This window comes from Aotus nancymaae, unplaced genomic scaffold, assembly GCF_030222135.1.
Source record: "Aotus nancymaae isolate 86718 unplaced genomic scaffold, 86718_ANA_hifiasm-v0.15.2.pri h1tg000029l, whole genome shotgun sequence".
NCBI lineage: Eukaryota > Metazoa > Chordata > Mammalia > Primates > Aotidae > Aotus > Aotus nancymaae.
This window is the reverse complement of record NW_026988442.1, coordinates 44721260-44744243: the sequence shown is the minus strand read 5'-3', so window position 1 is coordinate 44744243 and position 22984 is coordinate 44721260. Positions and strand designations below refer to the sequence as shown.

At 38.4% G+C, this 22984-nt stretch overlaps 1 protein-coding gene across 3 annotated transcripts in view; it reads left to right on the top strand.

The window, feature by feature from the left end:
* Window positions 1–22984, top strand: part of B3GALT1 (beta-1,3-galactosyltransferase 1) — a 571010-nt gene that overhangs the window by 505278 nt on the left and 42748 nt on the right. For all 3 annotated transcript variants that reach the window (XM_012440620.2, XM_012440622.2, XM_012440623.2), the window contains one exon: window positions 19018–19139. The gene's annotated coding sequence lies outside the window, so the exon portion shown is untranslated. The remainder of the gene's footprint in view (window positions 1–19017; window positions 19140–22984) is intronic.

Genomic DNA, 22984 nt, shown 5'->3' with positions numbered 1-22984 from the left:
CAGAGCAGAAACCTAAGGGAAAGAGTATTCTGGGACCACATGACACGAATAGTCCCTTTTGAAAAGTTTAATTAGGAAAAGCCACCAAACAACTCACTTTTGCATGTAGGTTGCTTCCCTCCTGCCTTGGTTAAAGTCATCATCGCTTTTTTGGCAGAATTGCCCTTGCATTTGCCTGAATTTGCTGAAATAATTGGTTATTTTATGTCTGCCTTAAAAATAACTCCCTCCCCAAACCATTTTTTTCTCTGTTCTTTGGTAATATTCAGAATATTTATTCAAGTCTTAGAATCAATCCAGTGCTGTACTCTGAAGAGAATCCTGATGCCTTCCTTCATTTCTGTGCTAAGATAGGTTGCCCCACAACCTCTACAAGCAGGAATCCATACTGGTTGATTTTCTCATTTTTCACAGGAAACCGACAGCCCTACCTCCAGTTGATTTAAATTCTAAAGCTTATAGATCCATCACCAATCAGCATGATAGAAAACTAGTTCTCCAAGACTTCCTCCAGAAAATGAACCTTGAATTGTCAGGATTGCAGATATCTCTAATGCCAGTTGAAAGAGTCATTTAAGAGAAAATGGAGGATAATTGATCCATTCATGTATTCGTATCCTAGGCAATGCATTCATATCATAATGATGTGGTTTCTCCTGGAACTGCCTTCACTAAATTGTGCTTTAATGTTTGTCCTGGGCTTTCAGTTGATTTAATAACTGGTTGTATGAAATACACTTCAACATTTGAATAGTGCCCACCATATTATTTGATCTTTCCTCTTTATGCAAAATTCATTCTAGAATTTAATGTCAAAATAACTTAGAGAAACTAGCATGCTTATTACTTCCAGATTTTTAAAAAACTATGTGACTAACTTGTCACATTTCTTGCCTTTGCACTGGCTGCCAGGAAGCTCAATGCAAATCTAAACAAGACCTGTGGCTATTAGTGATAATAATCATTTTTTATTAACTTATTTGTTTCATAAATTGGGTCTGATTTTTCAGACTTTTTTATTTGCCTTATGATTATATCTTCTGCCTCATGATTATATCTTCTGCCTGAAATACTTTTGCTAAGAGATGATGTGTTTGAAAATGCAAAAATTAAATTATTCTTATCTTGACATAATAAAATTTTCTGATTCTAAAACATGAAAGTTTTATAGGCTGAGTACAGTGGCTCACACCTGTAATCCCAGCACTCTGGGAGGCAGAGGTGGGCAGATCACTTGACGCCAGGAGTTGGAGACCAACCTGGCCAACATGGCAAAACCCCATCTCTACTAAAAATACAAAAAAATTAGTCGGGTTTGGTGGCGCTTGCCTGTAATCCCAGCTACTTGAGAGGCTGAGGCACAAGAATTGCTTGAACCCAGGAGGCGGAGGTTGCAGTGAGCCGAGCGAGATTGCACCACTGCACTCCAGCCTGAGTGACAGAGTGAGACTCTGTCTCAAAAACTAATAATAATAAAATAAAACATATGAAGGTTTTATAAAGAAATTGTAATCAGATATTTTATCTTTTATTTTTAAAATATGGAAGAACAGAAATGAATATGATAAATTATTGCAGACTTTAACAAGCAATTAGTAAAAATAAGATCTTTCTCCAGTGAGGCTAGGTTGATGAGGGAGATTACAGGACCATTTTCTTTTCTTTTTAGATCAAGCATTTTTTTCTTCAGCTTTTAAGTTTTGAGGTACATGCGCAGGAAGTGCAGGTTTGTTATATAGGTAAACGTGTGCCATGGTGTTTTGCTGCACAGATCAACCCATCACCTAGCGTTCATTAGCTAATCCTTCTAACGCTCTCCCTCCCCCTACCCCCCAGCAGACCCCAGTGTGTGTTGTTCCCCTCCTCCATGTCTCTGTATGTTCTCATCATTAGCTTTCACTTATAAGCGAGAACATGCGTTATTTGGTTTTCTGTTCCTGCATTAGTTTGCTGACAATAATGACTTCTAGCTCCATCCATGTTCCTGCAAAGGACATGATCTCATTCCTTTTTATGGCTGCATAATAGTTCATGGTGTATGTGTACCACATTTTCTTTATCCAGTGTACCATTAAGGGACATTTGGGGTTGATTCCGTGTTTTTGCTATTGTGAATAGTGCTGCAGTGAACATCTGTGTGCATGTGTCTTAATAATAAAATGATTTATATTCCTTAGGTGTATATCCAGTAATGGGATTGCTGGGTCAAATGGTATTTCTGCTTGTAGATCTTTGAGGAATTGCCACACTGTCTGCCACAATGGTTGAACTAATTTACACTCCCACCAACGGTGTTAAAGTGTTCCTTTTTCTCCACAACCTCACTAGCATCTGTTGTTTCTTGACTTTTAATAATCACCATTCTGACTGGAAGGAGGTAGTATCTCATTGTGGTTTTGATTTGCATTTATCTAATGATCAATGACATTGAGCTTTTTATCACATTTGTTGGTTGTATGTACGTCTTCTTTTGAAAAGTGTATGTTCATGTCCTTTGCCCTCTATTTAATGGGGTTGTTTAATCTTGTAAATTTGTTTAAGTTCCTTGTAGACTGAATATTAGACCTTTGTCAGATGGCCAGATTATAAAAATTTTCCATTCTGTAGCTCGTCTGTTCACTCTGATAAGAGTTTCGTGAAGAAGCTCTTTCATTTAATTAGATCCCATTTGTCGATTTTGGCTTTTGTTGCAATTGCCTTTGGTGTTTTCATCATGAAATCTTTGCCCATGCTTATGTCCTGAATGGTATTGCCTAGGTTTTCTTCTAGGGTTTTTATGGTTTTGGGTTTCACCTTTAAGTCTTTAATCCATCTTGAGTTAATTTTTGTATAAGGTGTAAGGGAGGGGTCCAGTTTTAATTTTCTGCATATGGCTAGCCAGTTTTCCCAGTACCATTTATTAAATAGGGAATCTTTTCCCCATTGCTTGTTTTTGTTGGGTTAGTTGAAGATAGATGATTGCAGGTGTGGGTCTTATTTCTGACTTCTCTATTCTATTGGTCAATGTGTCCATTTTTGTACCAATACCATGCTGTTTTGGTTACTGTAGCCTTGTAGTATAATTTGAAATGAGGTAGCATTATACATCCAGCTTTGTTCTCTTTGTTTAGGATTGTCTTGGCTATTCAAGTTCTTTTTTTGTTTACAGGAATATTTTCAAAAGGTCATGAAGTAGACGATAATTTTGGCAATTTTTTCACATCACCTTAAATATGTCATCATTATAGCACTGAATTACAGTCAGATTGTCTATATTTCTGACTTTTCTAAAAGCTGTTGTCTTCTTGTGGGTATGACCCATTGTTTAGTCATTCCCAGTAGATACCCCAATATGTGAACTATAGTAGGGCTTCAGTAAATATTTTTGAATGTCAAGTGAGTTTTCTTATATTCAGATGCATTCCTGTCTTAATGTTTCAAGATGCTTTCCAATCCTGTGATTTCAATGAGTACACTCTTATTTGTGTTGCCATAGATACCATTTCCTCAATATAGCACTTGATGCAGCCCCTTGGTTTTGAAATCATTTCACCTGTGAGCAGGACATTATCAGATTTTTTTCTTTCAGTAGCTGTAGGGGTACAAGTAGTTTTTGGTTACATGGATGAATTGTATAGTGGGTGAAGTCTATACAATTCCAGCACACCTCCCATCCAAACAGTGTACATTATACCCAGTAGGTGATTTTTATATCCCTAACCCCCTCCAGCCTCCCCTTCCAAGTCTCCAAGGTCCATTATATTACTCTGTATGCCTTTGTGTACCCATGGCTCAGCTCCCACTTATACATGAGAACATGTAGTAGGACACTTTCAGATTAAAAGAAGCCTATATCCAAGCATTTCTCTCGCTGTTGATGAAATATACCAAAAATCAACTATTGAAAACAGACTGTAATCTTCAGAACCCAAGAAAAATTGACACAATATATTGCAAAGGATTGTTTTTATTGTACTAACTTTTTCTAAAATCAATGCTGATTGTTCAGCACATATAAACAGAGAGTTTAAACAATTGTTTCAAACCAAATCATCAAACCTGATTTTAAGTTTTGAGAAGTTACACTTTCTAGAACACTCTAAATGGCTCTTCGTGGTTTTATTTCTTGTGCTTGGTGCCTGTTCTTGTCAAGCTGTGAAGAGTTTGTAATCTCATTAAGAAATGAGGGGTAAGTTTAAAGCAGATGTTAAAGGGCAATCTAATTACTTTGTGAAATATGAAATGTGTTCAAGACCCACAGACAAAGGTTCTCAGTTTTGACAAAATTTCTGTCAGATTTCAATAAGAGTTCTATTAATGCAATGTGTATATACACATATGTGTATACACAGAGTTTCTCCTCACTGGAACGTATGCTTCGCCAGAGCAGGGATTTTTTATCTGTTTTGTACACTAATTTATTCTGAGTACCTAAAATAGGATCTGACGTGAATGTATTCTCAGTAGACATTTGTTAAATGAATATAAAAAGTTTATGCTGAGTGAAAGATAGAATTTCACTATTAGCTGTAATGCAGTCCAATTAAACTTTTCCCATCATTTTATTTCATGGGCATAAAATCATTGGGACAGCAAGCCCAGGAGGAAATACATGGAATATACAAATAGCTCCCAGAATAATCAGTGCTCAGCATCCTTGTGTGATGCCTCCAAAAATTTGGAACCCTGAGATTATTTATACCCATAATCAAATAACCTCTGGAACACTTTCTTACCATTAAATAAAATGTTTAGGAAGGAAAAACTCCCACCTCAACTACCCTCCTCACACTCATTATCACCCTACCCTGTTCACAACCCTCTCCTGAAACTTTATTCCCCACAGAGCAAAATCAAATAAAGCATAAAGACATACAAATACAATTCAGTTCCAACCTAAAAGAAAGTACTTAATCCACTAAAAGTACTATCTGCATAGTATTATCTGCATCTCAGCTTCCCTACCTAACCACAGATCCTTGAGACTTTGTAATAATTCCTTACTATTGGACAGCCTTTGGAAACTTGGCCTCACACTATTTAAACTCATCTTTTCAGTTTCACAAAAGAGAGATTTCCACTGAAGAACCTAAAAAAGTCTTGATCCTTGCCTCTCTCAGGGCCTGGGGATGGGCAATTGTTGTCTGAGTGAGACCAGTTCTTGTTGAGTTTTTAATGAGACCAAAAACAGCGTAGATGGACAGCTTTCATGTCTTCGCCTAGAGGTCCCAAGCTCATTTAGCTTTCACAGGCAGAGTCTAGAGAAAGCATTTGTAGAAAGGAGACAGTGTCTAAACACCCATGTTTGGGAACCATACATGACAAACTATTTCAAAAGAGCCACTCAGTGAATAGATCCATTGAGATTTCTTTCTTTTTGACAGAAATTCATCAGGGTGAAAGGTGAAGAGGCCAATCAGACATGTAAATAATGAGTTAATGCATTATTTACTATTTGACAAAACAGGCTCTTGGCTAGATTGCATAGTTATAGACATAGTCTTGAATACTGTACTGCAAACATCCAGGCCTGAGGCTCTGACAGCTTAAGTCCTTCAGAACAGTAGTGAAAACAAAACCAGTTAATGTGTCTTTGTCATCCGTGGAAGAACCCACATGCCCAGAAAATTCACCCCATTGTTTGTCTTCTCTCTGAATGAATGAGAACTTATTGTAGATATAGGAGATGGAAGAAAAAATGTGAACCTTCAATTTAATTCATTTCCTCTAGACTACACTTAAAATTTAAAGCTCTAGTTTAAACATAAAATGAGAAACTTGAGTCTTATATTTGTGATGTTTCCATTCACTTCACATCAAAGACTGGTCTCATTCAACTGACTTTGTTTTCACGATTGCCCTGAAGGACCTATGTTGTCAAAGCCCGAGGTCCTGATGTTTGCAGTACAGTATTCAAGACTATGTCTATGACTGTGCAGTCTAGGCAAGAGTGTGCTTTGTCAAGCAGTAAAGAATGAATTATTAAAATCTGACTGGATTCTTCAGAAAAAAATAATAGTGTTTCTTTCCATGAAATTTTCTAAAGGACATAAATATTTTTATTTGCTATGATGAGTTATCTGAATGTCATGCCATAATACAACATGACAACACTTAACCTGGGGTAATTCAGCATGGCAACATTTGTGGAGAAAGAATTTCAAGTATTTAAGATTGATTTACCATATTAGCAAGTGTTGCGTGGAATTTGCTACAGTCTCTCAAATCTAAAGGCATTAAATGTCACGTGATTTCTGTGTATCTCTAACACCAGATACCAGCTCTCATAGAGCTATGCTGAGGAGAAGCCACATGGATCATCCAGCTGTAATCTCCTGGTATCTGACAGACTGGGATTTTATACAGGCTTTCTGGGGTATCCCTTCACATGTTTGGAGACAGGAGGCAAGAACCATTATTTCTCTCTGCACACATAGGCAGCTGTTCCACAGGACACAGTTGGGTGAGAATATACTGTAGACCTGTGGCCACACTACAAGTGGACATATTGAGATGACGACTTGTACAGCAGTCTTCCCTGTGAGCTCAAACAGACTTCATTGTGAAGTGTCCAGGACACGGATTTAGCATGTGGTGAACATGATTGTCGATTTGCGGGGGCAGCCTCTGAAGTTACAAGGAATGAAAACTGATTCTCAGCATCTGAACTTAAGCCTAGTGGAAGAGAACAGATCTGAGAGAGAGGGGCCCTGGAGCCAGGACCTCACTGGCCCCCAAAGAGGTTATTGATCTCATTTTGTGTGGTTGCTTTTCATCATTTTTTAAATTATAAAACTCATATTTGAATGCATGATTGTTGTAAACAATTCAAACAATACGGAGGTCTGGAGAATGAAGAGAAGTCTCTGTGCACCACCAGCTCCTCACACAATTTCACTTTTATCCCCAGAGGTAATGCCTATTGTTTTGCAAGTGCTTTATTTTGGGGCTAAGCCTAAACATTGTGTTTTAATATAACCAAATGGCTTAATGATTCTTATAATGGAACTCATTCATAATTGAAAATCCTATTATATCTATCATACCACCATTATATCACATGGCCCTATTAAGTCCTTGTTATAATTATTTTATTAGTAAGTAACTCTTGAAATGCATTACCCCAGGTTAGAGCAATGCATCTAATCCAAGAAGTACAACTCTTTCTTAACATTTAAAATGTTCTGATTGCCCACAGATAGTTGCTATGTTTTTTTAATTGACGGAATAAAAAATAGGAATAACAAAAATGTACAGTGAAGTTGGCAACACTTTTAAATAAATTAGTATTTTTTAATCACAAAGGTATATATTAACATTGGAAAAAATAATAGTACCTACATATATGTTAATTAGGCAGCAAAAAATGATTGATGTGCAGATGGATTGTGAGATAACTTGAGGAAATTAATAATTCATCACTGCTGACAATGTTCATTTGGCCCTAACACGTGGGCGTGTGCTCACACACACACACACACAAACACCTTGGACTGAGGAATGGTTTCAGCATGTAGAAACTTTCCATCAAGCAGGAAAGTCTACTTAGAGCCAATCCTTAAAGAAATTGCGGTGAAGCAACAGTGCACTAAACAAGATGGCTAAATGGGTCATCATTTAATTTTTAGACACTTAGGCGTTTTGAAGAACAAATAGACTTCCTATTCCAAAATAGCTCAATTATGTTTTGATTGCAACATCAAATTTTCCAAGGATCTTGGATCTCAAATACTGTAATCATTTATACATAAATTGATCATTACTTTACAAAAATAAAAACTTGCTGTGGCAGTGGTATAGTGTGGGAATATGTGGGTTTTTTGTCGGCCCTGAGATTTCACAATAGGCATAGCTCTGTTGTTTTTAAAATTGTTGGATTCTGGATTATTTAAGCTATCTGCAGTCTTCCAGATAAGGAAGAGGAGAAATATGCTGGTGGTGTCTGCAGAACCTCATCAAAACAGGGGCTTTTGTGTAGCAGCTCACCCATCCCTTTGACCTTTAGCAGATGGTTTTGCTCTGCATACTTGGCATCATTGGCTTCCTGAGCAAAGGCCTCATAACTGAAAGAACATTCAGTCCATTTATCCAAAACTCTCCTAAGGAATACTTTTTTTACGTAAAGTACACTCTTACTGACCCATTCACACTCATTCTGTCACACACAGCACAATCCCATTGAGTAGTGAGCAGTTCTAGGGTCCGCATTTAGCCCCATGAAAGAGTTGTATTTTACTTTAATGGAGGCATATTTCACAGGTCCTTTTGTATTTATGACCACTTTTTCCCAGGGGAAAATGTATTGCAGGAAGTATACACATTTGCCCTGATTTATGACTCTTCTCAAAAAGTCTTCTGAGATGGAGTCTCATTCTGCTGCCCAGGCTGGAGTTCAGTGGCGTGATCTCAGCACCTGCAGCCTCCCGAGTTCAAGACATTCTCTAGCCTTCCTAGTAGCTGGGATTACAGGTGGGCACTACCACGCCCGGCTAATTTTTGTATGTTTAGTAGAGACTGGGTTTCACCATGTTGCCCAGACTGGTCTCGAACTCCTGACTTCAGATGATCTGCTGACCTCAGCCTCCCAAAGTGCTGAGATTACAGGCATGAGCCACCGTGACCAGCCTCAAAATTTCTTTCTTTTTTGTTTGTTTGTTTTTTCATTGAAAGAGAAAAGTGAACAGATTGGTATTTAGAGCCAGACCAAGAAGAAGGAACAGATTGACTGCTTAAGGTACCATATCTTTGGGGTTACTGTTGTGCTAAGTTTAATGAATCTAGACAGAACCAGGAATCTTAATGTAAATTTTAATTCCAACATTGACCATTCCAGCCATCTGTGTACTACAAAGTATGTATGTCATTGTTTACCACCTAGAGTTTAACATCCAGCTAAGCTTGCTAAGCCTCATAGATCCCACTGCTTTCCCCACACAAAGAAAACAACACAAGGACCCAAAGGCAGCTTATCAGATAATTTTTAATAGAACTCCAGAAAAACTGCACATATTGCTCAAAGTTGCCGATTGTTATCTTGGCAGAAAAATAGTTGCTTTTCCTTTTATCTGTCCTGTTAAACTGTACAGCTTCCTCTTGGGAAGAAATCAGGTAAAAGTAGTACTAGAAGAAAGCAGGAGGACGTAGCTCATTCACTGTGTTCTCAGTACCAGAATGGGCTGCCTAAACATCAGAGAAGTTCAAGGCAACAAAGAGTGGCAAGCTGTCCAGGTGATATATAGCTGTGGAGGGAGCAAGAAGTGGCATCCTAGACACTCAGCAAAGAAGAGATTTTAGATCCAAAAATCTGGAAAAAAAAGCAGGATTAATTAAAGTACTGAATAGGTATAAAATTGCATTCATGTAGCATAATCATAATGAAAATGGTAAGCCTTCTTTTATAAACCTATTTCTTGAGTGTCTGATGCTCAGATCTAGTTCTTCTGGGATCTTAAGTCTACAGGCTTTACCTATCTTTGTTTTCCAATCAAAGGACTTGTGTTTTTGAGCATGAATTCTGACCATTTCACTATCTACTCATGGCATTTCTAAACGATTTATCTGACAACTTAGCCAAGGCATGGGAACACTTTCACAGCGGCAGATTCCACTCCCTTTTTCTTTGGAAGGTCTAATGAGGAAAATGTGTCCAATTTGGAAGTAACAGGTGTGCATTTTTTGTTACTTTCAAGTGCTCATCAATAAAAACCTATTGTGGGAAGAGAAATTTATGCTTCAGAGGAAAGGCTGTTGTACTAGGCCTATTGCTTGCCATGTATAACTTCAACAAGTCTCCTTGATCTTGATCGATTCTCATCCAAGATCTCATTGATCTCATTGATGTTTGCAAAAACAATCCCCATCCAGTATGATTGATTAAGGGCAAAGCGAGGCTTCTTTGTAAGCCCCACCTCCCGATCTTCTACCTTCTGGGGGCTGCTGCAGGTTCCCTGTTATGCCTCCCTGGTCAACACAGCTGCCAGCATCTGCACCAAATGTCCCTGGGTATAATGGAGAACCACTTAAGTCAGGAGGAGGATTGTTTTCCAGGTACTTATCAGGTCAAGATGCCATCCTTTACATGAGGAGATACTATTTCTGTTTCAGCTGTCTATAGGGCACCATCATTGAGCTGTTGGTTTTGCTCTGCTCTTTTTCAGTAGTGGTGATATATGTGTACAGAAGTTGGTCTATCCTCTCACCAGTTTTCCCTATCAACAGATATAATATCTATTTCTAAAAAAGACTGATCTAGAACAAAATGCCTATAAAAAATAAGCAAAAGCAAAACAACTGCCCACACATGGTCAATGTCATTTCTCATTGGAGCTAAGCGGCTGCAGAGAGTCTGCATTAAAATCAGAAGTCATGTTCAAATTCCATGAGCTTATAAGGCATGGTTTTCTATAACAGTGTTTGCAAGATATACTCAGCATGACCTGAGAAATCCAGCTAGGCAGAAGTAGACTCAGTCAATATATAAACTTTGCAAAATTCCTTTGTACATATGCCCTGGAATTGGCTTAATTTTAAGAACTAGTTTCTGCCATCTGTAAAGGCAGAGAGCTACAGCTATAGCTAAGATGTTTGACAGCCAGACATGAACAAGGATCTATCCCGTTGTTCTGTGTTTGCTTGTTATAAAGGTAAATGCACGTTCTACCAAAATTATTTGTGAAACAACTTGTTTATCTAGGCTAAAACTTTATAGATAGATATAAATTAGAACATTTATATTCCTGAATAGTATTATAAAATTACATCAAAATTTTAAAAGGCTCATGGTATATTAGATATTTGGAATTTATTGCTTAGTAACACTTTGAAAACAATGTGGATTTTCTCCATTCCTCTTTCAGTCCTCAGGACCTAACATGTGAATTGCATGTTTAAGGAAAATAAAAATATTGCTGAATTGTCGAAAGACTGGCTCAAATGTATTTCGTTTTAAAAACAAGAAAAATAGTCCAGATTATTTTTAGGGCTCCATGCTATATTCCTTTATCCACTCAATATCCTCTGTTTGATTAGCAGAAACAGTAACTGGATTCATATTTTACAGTACAAAAAAGAAAACTTTGCTCTCAATTATCAATATTGTGAATATCTCATTCAAGAGAAAAATGCATTTAATCACACACCAAGACATACACACACACACACACACACACACACACACACACACCCACACCATACAGTTCAGAGTCCCTCCCGTTATTCACTATCTCCATTACTATACTTTATTATCTGGATGACATCTGTCTCCAGAGAGATACAAGTTTCTCTGTATCCCCAGCCCCTGGTAGAATATGACAGTACAGAAAATAACCCAGTTTTGTTGATTGAAACAATAAATATAACAGGAAAGGAAGTAAGAGACTGATTACAGAAGCCAAATGTGGCCCTAGCTATATCTCATCAATTCATTTAAGAAGATATTGAAATAGACTCTGTGCTGAGTTGTGATGTATAAGACAGTTTGTTCCCAGTGATTTTATTTTATGGAAAAATACTTGTTGGAGACCTCACCTTCTGTCTTCTTTGATGCTTGTTATAGAAATATGGTAGCCGATACAACAGAGGTAGTCAATATCGAGTCACTTGTTAATCGCTACATTTAAGAATCATCCATACTTGTCTTACTGAGTTTCCACGTTCTAGCCTTATATAAAATCAGAACAACTTCCTCCCCATTTTATGCCTACTTTTTTTCATAAATTGATTGCCTAACTGATGTTTTGCAATTACTACATTGCCAAGAGTACATATGGGTATAGGGTGTAAGGTGCAAAGCTGAGAAGAAATTCTGTATGCTCTGTGTCTGTCTGTCAAATCTTGGGTCTTCCTTTAGTTGCTTTTTCCTATGAAGAGCTCAGAAGAAGAAAGAACTTTGATACATGTGCAGTTTTGTTCAGAATAGTACCCTTAAGTATTTCTACTACCCAAGCTAATGGTTAACTCTCCCATACCAACTCTCTGGGTTTCCTAAAGATAATGGTATTTGCATACAGCAATTGGATATTGAATCGTATACAGCAATATCCTTCTTAGTGTGAACTTAGTTTAAAATTAACTTTTAAAATAGCTGGAATGATTTTAAGCGAAATTCTTTGGTTAAATTCTTGGCTAATGCATTTAAAATCTTCTCCTACCTTCGGCACCCTAAACTGGCTCTAAAAATATTTTATGACTTTATTAAACAAATACATGGCATAATTATTGTTATTCTACTTCATTAGTATGAATGACTGTGTTTACAAGTAAAGGTGTAGCAATACATTTAAACAAAATCAATTCAGTAATCATTTCAGCTGGGTTTGTTTCTTCTTTCTAAGTACTTTATTCAGGATATTGTTTGATCATTACTAGTACTTACTAAATACTTCTTTGATAACTCTGTCACTTAGGCTTTGGAGGTCATATCACTAAGTCATATCTTAAAGAGATGATTCCATTTCCATGGGAGCTTAGTTGCCTCTTTCAGAAAGGCAGTAAAAAGATCACTGATAGCATGGCAGGGATAGAAATCCTGAGATTTGAATAACACTTAGTAGAACAGTGGAGACTTGGCCTAGAGAAGCTATAACAATACAAGACTTAGGATTACAGTGTAGAATTCCCTCTAGTGTAGCACCACTAACAATTAAGAATTTATTGAATGAATTTGGGCACAGAGATACGAAAGCAATCTTTCTTCACTCCGGGTTTTCTGGCAAACCAGTGTTCTAGACAAGGGAAGTGGGAGAACCCCTGATTTCTAGCATTTGCCTATTACTATGTTATAAACGTATGTGCCACCAGTTTCAAGATATCGGCATGAGGTCATTGAATGTGAAGTTGGGAAGAAGTGTGCACCACCAGCTCTGCCCAAGCCCATGCAAGCTGGCCTGGCACCCACTGGACTCTGCAGTCATCCCAGCTCCAGAGCTCCCTGCAGGGTCAGCTCAGGTCTCTGCTGTGACTGCATCAAAGTCCAAACTCTCCCTTTACCTTCTTCTTTCTCCTCTCACGTGAGGAACAGGTGTTGTTCCTAAGAACATGCTACAGTAAACTTCCTGCATGAGAATCTCAGAGTCCCAAAGCAACCCCGCCTACAATGAAGAGAAAATGAAAGTTAAGTTCATGATCATTGAAACGGAGAGAGCGAAAGTCCTCTGCTCTCTCTCCTAAATTCATTAACGAATTAGATGAACTATGGACCCCACCTCTTTCCCTAATGAGCCATTACCTTGATAAGTCAATAAATGGGCAACTCAGTGGCGCTTTGTGTTTTGTTCTGTGGGTCTTTATTTAAGTCCTTTATCCCTTTATCTCAAACAGACCACACCCAAACCAGAATCAAATGTAGCCAGATGCTGACATTAGAGATCCATGGTGCAAAGTCCTTTGTTGCCTCAGAGGGCTGCAGCAAGACTGGGAAGACTAAATCTCATGTCCAAATATTATTACTGTCTTGTTTATCCTATTACGTCACTAAATTCTCCCATAGCTAGCACTCATAAGTCGGTACACAGAAGGCATGGATTTCTCAGCCACAAAGAGCACTGGCAAAATTCCTTTTTGCCACATGAAGCTAAAAAGAAGGGGTGATATTAATGAAATCTAATGGAATAATGTACTAGACTAGCTATAATTTTTAGACCTGGTAAAACTGTAAACTAGATTAAAATGTGGGTGACAAATGTTGAGTCTGAGCTATTTCCCCAGAAAAACACAACAATTTATATAGTCAATTTTCAATTATCTGCCCAAGGAGAAATAGCAATAATGGCAATTATCCAAAAGAGTAGATAATGAACAAATTCATTTCTACTTGACTTTGAAATATTATTTTGTATTCTAAAACCAACATTTGAATGTAGATACATTTTATATTCTGGAAAGTTGCAATGCCTCTAACTTAAATACTAAAATTATGCTTTAGAAATCAGACTAAACAAAGTAGCTTATATTCTTCATCTTTTCTTTTCTTTTTTTTTTTTTTTTTTTTTTTTGAGACGGAGTTTCGCTCTTGTTACTGAAGCTGGAGTGCAATGGCGCGATCTCGGCTCCCTGCAACCTCTGCCTCCTGGGTTCAGGCAATTCTCCTGCCTCAGCCTCCTGAGTAGCTGGGATTACAGGCACGTGCCACTGTGCCCAGCTAATTTTTTGTATTTTTAGTAGAGACAGGGTTTCACCATGTTGACCAGGATGGTCTCGATCTCTTGACCTCGTGATCCACCCGCCTCTGCCTCCCAAAGTGCTGGGATTACAGGCGTGAGCCACCGCGCCCGGCTCTTCATCTTTTCTTGTACAATATGTTCCCTTTTCTATATTATTGCTGTGAATATATGTCATTATCTCTTAGGATAATGTTCAGTTCATTCTAAAGCAGAGAACATTTGCATCTGTATGTTTTCTAGTTAATATTTTCCTGCATTGATGGCAATTAAGTATTTTGGTTAAAAGGACACCTCCTTTCCTGCCTTTCCTTTACTAAAATTATTTTTTAATGTGTGAAAAGAAAAATTTCCAAAACCAAACACAATGGATATTCAAGATAAAAGTTATATCTGAGTAAGAGTCAAGTTTCAAACCTACCTCTGCCCATGGAAAATTGAGTTAGCTGTATACACATTTTCCACACCTTTTCTTGGTCCTGGTTTGGTTATTTTTTACTCTGTGAAAGCTGTGATGAATATAATAATACCTAAGATAGGGTCTGTCCCATGGCAGCATTCAGCAACTTCTCATTCCTTTTATTCCTTGCTTCCCTTTTCTTCATTCAATAATGTTTTCTATTTCTAGGTCCTTGAGGAATCGCACACTGTCTTCCACAATGGTTGAACTAATTTACATTCCCATCAAGAGTGTAAAAGTGTTCCTACTTCTCCACATCCTCTCCAGCATCTGTTGTCTCCAGATTTTTTAATGATCGCCATTCTAACTGGCGTGAGATGGTATCTCAATGTAGTTTTGATTTGCATTTCTCTAATGACCAGTGATAATGAACATTTTTTCATATGTTTATTGGCCTCATGTATGTCTTCTTTTGTAAAGTGTCTGTTCATATCCTTTGCCCACTTTTAATGGGCTTGTTTGTTTTTTTCTTGTAAATCTGTTTTCATTCTTTGTAGATTGTGGATATCAGCCCTTTGTCAGATGGGTAGATTGAAAAAATTTTCCCATTCTCTTGGTTGCCGATTCACTCTAATGACTGTTTCTTTTGCTGTGCAGAAGATGTGGAGTTTGATTAGGTCCTATTTGTCTATTTTGGCTTTTGTTGTCATTGCTTTTGGTGTTTTGGTCATGAAGTCCTTGCCTACCCCTATGTCCTGAATGGTTTTGCCTAGATTTTCTTCTAGGGTTTTTATGGTGTTAGGTCTTATGTTTAAGTCTTTAATCCATCTGGAGTTAATTTTAGTGTAAGGTGTCAGGAAGGGGTCCAGTTTCTGCTTTCTGCACATGGCTAGCCAGTTTTCCCAACACCATTTATTAAACAGGGAATTCTTTCCCCATTGCTTGTTTTTATCAGGTTTGTCAAAGATTGGATGGTTGTAGATGTATTGTGTTGCCTCCAAGGCCTCTGTTCTGTTCCATTGGTCTATATCTCTGTTTTGGTACCAGTACCATGCTGTTTTGATTACTGTAGCCTTGTAGTATAGTTTGAAGTCCAGTAACGTGATGCCTCCCACTTTGTTCTTTTTGCTTAGAATTGACTTGGCTATGCAGGCTCTCTTTTGTTTCCATATGAAGTTTGAAGTGGTTTTTTCCAGTTCTGTGAAGAAGGTCATTGGTAGCTTGATGGGGATAGTGTTGAATCTGTAAATTACTTTGGGCAGTGTGGCCATTTTCACAATATTGATTCTTCCCAACCATGAACATGGAATGTTTCTCCATCTGTTTGTGTCCTCTCTTATTTCGTTGAGCAGTGGTTTGTAGTTCTCCTTGAAGAGGTTCCTTTATGACGTTCCTTGTTAGTTGTATTCCTAGGTATTTTATTCTCTTTGTAGTGATTGTGAATGGCAGTTCATTCTTGATTTGGCTCTCTTTAAGTCTGTTATTGGTGTATAGGAATGCTTGTGATTTTTGCACATTGATTTTGTATCCTGAGACTTTGCTGAAGTTGCTTATCAGTTTCAGGAGATTTTGGGCTGAGACAATGGGGTCTTCTAGATATACAATCATGTCATCTGCAAATAGAGACAATTTGACTTCTTCCTTTCCTGTTTGAATACCTTTTATTTCTTTTTCTTGCCTGATTGCTCTGGCTAGAACTTCCAATACTATATTGAATAGGAGTGGTGAGAGAGGGTATCTTTGTCTAGTGCCAGATTTCAAAGGGAATGCTTCCAGTTTTTGCCCATTCAGTATGATATTGGCTGTTGGTTTGTTGTAAATAGCTTTTATTATTTTGAGATATGTTCCGTCAATACCTAGAAATAGAAATTCCATTTGACCCAGCAATCCCATTACTGGGTACATATCTAAAGGATTATAAATCATTCTAGTATAAGGACACATGCACACGAATGTTCATTGCAGCACAGTTTACAATACAAAGACCTGGAATCAACCCAAATGCCCATCGATGATAGACTGGACAGGGAAAATGTGGCACATATACACCATGGAATATTATGCAGCCATCAAAAACGATGAGTTCATGTCCTTTGTAGGGACACGGATGAACCTGGAAACCATAATTCTCAGCAAACTGACACAAGAACAGAAAATCAAACACCGCATGTTCTCACTCATAGGTGGGTGTTGAACAGTGAGAACACAGGGACACAGGGAGGGGAGCATCACACACTGGGGTCTGTTGGGGGGAAATAGGGGAGGGACAGCAGAGGGTGGGGAGTTGGGGACAGATAGCATGGGGATAAATGCCAGATATAGGTGATGGGGAGGAAGGCAGCAAATCACACTGCCATGTATGCACCTATGCAACAATCTTGCATATTCTTCACATGTACCCCAAAACCTAAAATGCAATTAAAAAAAATAATGTTTTAAAGAAGATGCTTCACATTAATGCTTCATATATTTTAATAATGTTTATGTTTTATTCTACTCTTTGCATAGTAAATTCTACAGAAGCAAGGAAATTTTTCAAAAATATGCTGGAGTAAAATCTTCCAGGTGCTATTTTTCCAATGTCAACATTTAATACACATTTAAATTCTTAAAAGCTACCACCATTGTTTTCTCAATATTAAGCAAATAATCTAGTAAGAGATATAGCACTTTGAAGAGCAGAATGAGGGTTCAATGCAGACTAAAAACTGACTACATGCTCTCCCGTCTTATGCTTAGTTACATGGTACACTCCCATTATTGGAATAAGACATTTTTTACATTAGGCAAAAGATTCCTAAGTGTTGCAATGCTTTAGATTGTTTGCTTTGGGACTTTTTTGCTTTGGTATTTGACTTGATAAGCAATTGGTGTTTGACCAAATAGGACTTGCTTTCCTTTAAAGTTCTAAAGTGTGTCTTCAGTTAAACAAATGACAAGGCACTGGAGCGTTAGGTTAAGCTACTGGCTAGGCTGAGTTGATCTACGTTCAAACACTGGCTCCACTGATCGCAGGATGACATTGAGCAATAGACTTGCTCTCCCTCAGTCATGTTTTACCATTCTTAAAATGAAGGTAATAATACAAAACTAAGAGGATTGTGGGTATTATGGCAGATAATACATGTAAGTAACCTTTCTAAACTAAATTCAGTAAATGTTGGTAGTTGTTACAAATACTAGCTAACATTGATGACTACCTATGCAAGCACCATCCTAAGCACTTTCTATGTATTCATTCATTTGAACCTCATGACAACTCTATGATTCAGGCACTGTTATCATGATTTTGTACATGGGACCTAGAGAGGTTAAGCATAGTCAGTGGCTGGGTCAATCTCTAAACCCAACCCATACACTTACCCATCGCACAACATTGATCATCATGGAAACAGAGAGCATTTCAACAGAGACTGGAACCAGCAAATGGATCCACTGGAACCCACTTGGCCTCTGTCCATATTCTTCACATGGGGCCACATTGCTTAAACACCATCCCAAACAAAAATGCCTGTAATCAGAGTTTTATTTCATAAGAGGACCCATCACATTTCAGTCACTCACCATTACCCAGAACTTATTCCATGATATGGACAGTTAGCATAGAACATTCTACCTTTCATTACAAAGTTTTATATACATCTAGCTTGAGACCCAGGAATCTGATCAATAGAAGGCAGGTCTGGTTGGCTTCCATCCTGTTATTAAAACAGGTCTGATCAGATTCAGCCAGTGGCAGAGTGGTCATAAGTGACAGTGAAATGTCTTCACTGAAAGGGAAGGTGCGCATACCTAAAATCCCAGCTGTGTCACAAATGAACCAAATGTCTTTGCCCAAGGCAGCTTCAGCCCTCTGAACCTTTTTTTTTTTTAAATCACTTGAAAAGTTAAGATTTTGCAGTAGACCTTAGGTAAAAGCTGGTCACCATGAGCTAATCCTGACCCCTCACATGGGCTTTGGTTTTAGCCTTGTTTGACCTGTCCAAAGTTTTGTTTTGTGTTAAAAATTAGATCCCGAAGTACAAAACTAAGAGATTTAACATTTAAAAATTTCTGTTTTTCCCTAAAAATTGGAGGTTGTGACATCATTGGGCCTGTTTATCTTTGTGGCATCAGTAAAATCATCAACTCGACCTGAGCAGTAGCTGCCCCTTCAGATGGGGCATGGGCTCACTAGCTCACCACAGTGCCTACCAGTCCTTATTATCTCACACCCCGTCTGCTCACTCACTCATACCACCTGCATGGGCTTGCAGGCATCTGAGTTTCTAATCCTAATACCAGTTCAAACCCTAAATGAGGTTAATTTATTCATTCTTGTTTCATTCAGTCCACCTCTATTTAACGCCTACCCACATGCCATTCTTTGTATTGTTTTGTACTTAGAGAGTATTTTTAAAGTGGCAGTTCTGTTTTCATTTCTCTGAACCCAATTAATTTCCATTATTTCTACATTTTTCTCTCTTCTTGTTGTCCACTTAGGGCTATGCAGTTTGCTCCTGGCACAGGCATCTTGAATCTCCTCCTCAGACAGATTGAGACCATGCTTGATTTCCTGTACTTTTAGTAAGAAGAAGGAAAACACAGCACACGTGAGCCAACAGGTAAGAGAGAAACACACTTCTCAGTTATGCAGCCCCGCATCAAGGAAAAATAACAGCAACTCTACAAAGTCAGAAATCAGCATCTACGGACTAATGAGCAGAGAGAAAGGTCTAAGTTTTTTTCTTTATTAATGTTTACCTGCTATAGTATGCAAAATATCCTTGCCATAAAAGCCTTATTTCTTTTTTAAAAGTTTTATTTAATTTCATTTTAAGTTCCGGGATACGTGTTCAGGATGTGCCGGAAAAAGTCTTTTTTTCTGAAAGAGACAGGAGGAAAAAACTCACAGCTTAAAAAAAAGTGTCTTTTTAAAAAATTTGTATTTACAGGTGTCTGTGAAACCTTTGACTGATTTTAGTGGTGGCTTCTTTTAAGATGAACTATTAGGGAATTAAGGTATGCTTTGGGTGACCTAAGACAATTCCCATTTAAAATCCATTTCTCCAGGGCCATCACTAATTGATTCTTGAATCTTCCTTGCTGAAATAAACTCATCACACAGGCAATTGTACTTCAATCATTTCTTATTTCAGTTGAAACTAGGAGGATTTTATATAGAAAATGATGGTACAGTTATTAAAATTCTCTAAAATAGTGACTAATTGTTAAAATGTTTTTATTTAAAGTGATAAAAAGCAAGATAAATACTGAGAATATTCCTCTATACACTTTTGCCCTAAATGGCATGTTAAATGAATAAAAATGATTGCAGCCTATCCGGACTGTGATTCAGGGAAAGAAGCACCACGCTGGCAAGAGGTCACCTGGATGACACTCCTATCTTTCCCATCATAGCCTCTGTGACTTTGGGCCACTTACTTAACCTTTCTAAACTACAGTTTCCATGTCCATGAAAGCGACAGTTATTTCAGAATGTCTTCAAAATGCCAAGCAGAATCAGACCCCGAAATACAATTGTTAGTGGGAGGTGGCGGGTAGCTCTGAGGCAATCCCATGTGAGCTAATTTGCCAAAAGCAAGTTCAGTAAAACTCCAGTTCACCAAATTCCTCTCTCCTGGTCCTCATTTACAAAATGTGTAGTAATTGCACTGGGTACGTTGGTTTTCACAGCCTTTGTGAGATTCCCGTAAGGCTTCAGTTGATAGTTTTCCTCCCTCTGCTTACTGACAGCACTGGAGGGAACACGCAGTTGGTCTTTGTTTCAACCCCTGACAGTGAGTAGCAAGAGGACCCTCTGATGAGGAGGAGGGGAGCAGGGTCCGCACGCAGCCTAAATGGCTGGACACAGACTAAGAGACATGAGATTATAGCCATAAGGATTCTCAAAGTTCAAGATAAAAATAGACTATTTTAAATATATGAGTCTGGTTGGGTACTTTTGAGAACAGCTTTATGGAATCAGCCTGCTGGTATAAATAATCCTTCCTCTTAGGGATCTTAGCGTCCAATGAAGGAATCTTAGCATCCAATGGAGGAAACAGATACAAACAAAACAGAAAATAAAATAATAATACAATTACAAATCATAATCAGCACTATGAAGAAAACAAACAGGGTGCTCAGGCAGTGAAGTGGAACCTGCTTTAGAAAGGATGGTGAGGGGAGGTGTGAGAGTCAAGAGAGCTTTCCCCATGGCCCTTCCCTTCCAGGCACATGAGAGGACCAGATAGCCTGGGGCCATGGGATGTGGGATGACCAGTGAGTTGTGAGTGGAAAGGATCTGTGGGACTTCCATGCTGGAGCATTTAATTGCTCTTGCAAGATTCCCTAGCTCCCTTTCCCTGTGGCATTCTGACTGGTGATTTGACTCCAGATGTGGTTTCTCCTTCAGCCTGGAGCCTTTGCGACTGCAAAGAACAGAGCCCCCCAGTGGACCCACAGTGGACCTGGACCTGTAGCCTGAGCAAACAACAAACTTTAATTGTCTTAAGCCACTAAGATATGGAAAGCTATTTGTTATTGCAGCACAACTGAGACTATCCTATTGTAAGAGGGATCTCTGAAGAGGCAGAGGATGATTTATAGAAGCTTTAAGAGAAAAAGTGTTAAGTTTGGCTGGTTCGTAAAATTGAAAGATAGCCAATATGGCTTGATTATAGCAAAGCAAGAAAAAGTAGCACATTAAAAGTTCTCCTTCTACTACAGGCTGTCTGGCTCTTAGCGTGTTCTGATGTTTATATTCCTGGCAATGCTTTAAGACAGATAAGTAGCTTGACGCTAAATGCTTTTGATTTGTTTACACAAATCAAACTCTCATATTTGATCTCTGCCTCTGGGTTATGATAGTTTTTATCAAGAACTTTGCATGTGGGCTATTGATATGATAATGCAATCCTAATGCTTTCCCAAGAGCTAAGAGCCTCTATCCTTTCAGTCAATACTGAGATGCACTTGGTCGTATAGGACATTCATAGCCAAGGCTTGGAATGGGCAGCACACAACACTTTGCAATTGAATCATATATAATACTGTGCAATTTTTAAGCTCTCAGCTTTTCATATCAATTTCTAATATTCTGGCACAGAATCTAGGGAAAGGCCCAACTTATATGGGCCTCATCATAGGCCATTGGATGTTTAAGTCTTTTGCACTTAAGATCTTGTTTGCAAACAAAACAAAACCCTGTAGTAGAAAGCAAATTGCATGCCATGCAATTTTTCTTCTTTGGAAGAAAAGAAGAGCTGAGTCAGTCCTCATGAGTTTTGACAAGGAAGGTACTTTTTATTTTTTGAGACAGAGTTTCACTCTCGTCACTCAGGCTGAAGTGCAGTGGCATCACTGCTCACTGCAACCTCTGCCTCCCAGGTTCAAGTGATTCTCCTGCCTCAGCCTCTCAAGTAGCTCGAATTACAGGCATGCGCCATCACGCCCAGTTAATTTTTCTATTTTTAGTATGGATGGGGTTTCACCACATTGGTCAGGCTGCTCTCGAACTACTGACCTCAGGTGATCCACCCACCTCGACCTCCCAAAGTTCTGGATTACAGATGTGAGCCACTGTACCCAGCCTAGGAAGGTACTTTTTTATCCTTGGCACTGCTCAGATAGAGCACCTGATATTATAACTGCCTTTATTGAAGTTTGGTGGCTTTAGAGAAAGTACATCCGTCTGTTGTTACAATCATTCTTGTACAGTTCTTAAAGTCTGAAGGATTTTTTATTTGAGATGAATGAAATTTCATTAAAGAATTGTGGAATAACCAATGAGTTGTGAGTGGAAAGGATCTGTAGGACTTCCATGCTGGAGCATTTAATTGCTGTTGCAAGACTCCTAGCTCCCTTTCCTTGTGGCATTCTGACTGTGATGTGGCTCCAGATGTGGTTTCTCCTTCAGCCTGGAGTCTGTGTGATTGCAAAGAACAGAGCCCCCCGGTGGACTTAACAACAGACTTTAATTGTCTTAAGCCACTAAGATATGGAAAGCAAATGGAAGGGGAAAGGAAGTGGATCTAAATTTAAAATTGTGTCCTTAATATAGTTTAGGCTCAGCACTAGGTGCTTTCATATGCAATACTATGCCCTGTCCCCACACGGTGGAGGAAGCAGCTCAGAAAGGTTATGATTGCCCAGCCAGTGAGTGGCAGACCAAGGAAGCAGTCTCCTCCCTCTAAAGATCCTGCTTTCTCCTCTTTATTATGTAGACTGGAATGTAAAAGTCTCCTGTACCATCCCCACAGTCAAATTCCAAATGGCCAAATCTCACATTCCAAATCCTGCATTTCCAAAATTTAGAGTTCTCTAAAAACTAAATGCTAGGTCACTACTACATATTGATTTATTACATATCTAGGTTCAGAAGAGGCTCTAAACAGAGCTGGTTATAATAAGCTGTGCTCTGCTAATTGTGCATCTTCCCTTTGTTCCACCTCATCCTGTGTAATTA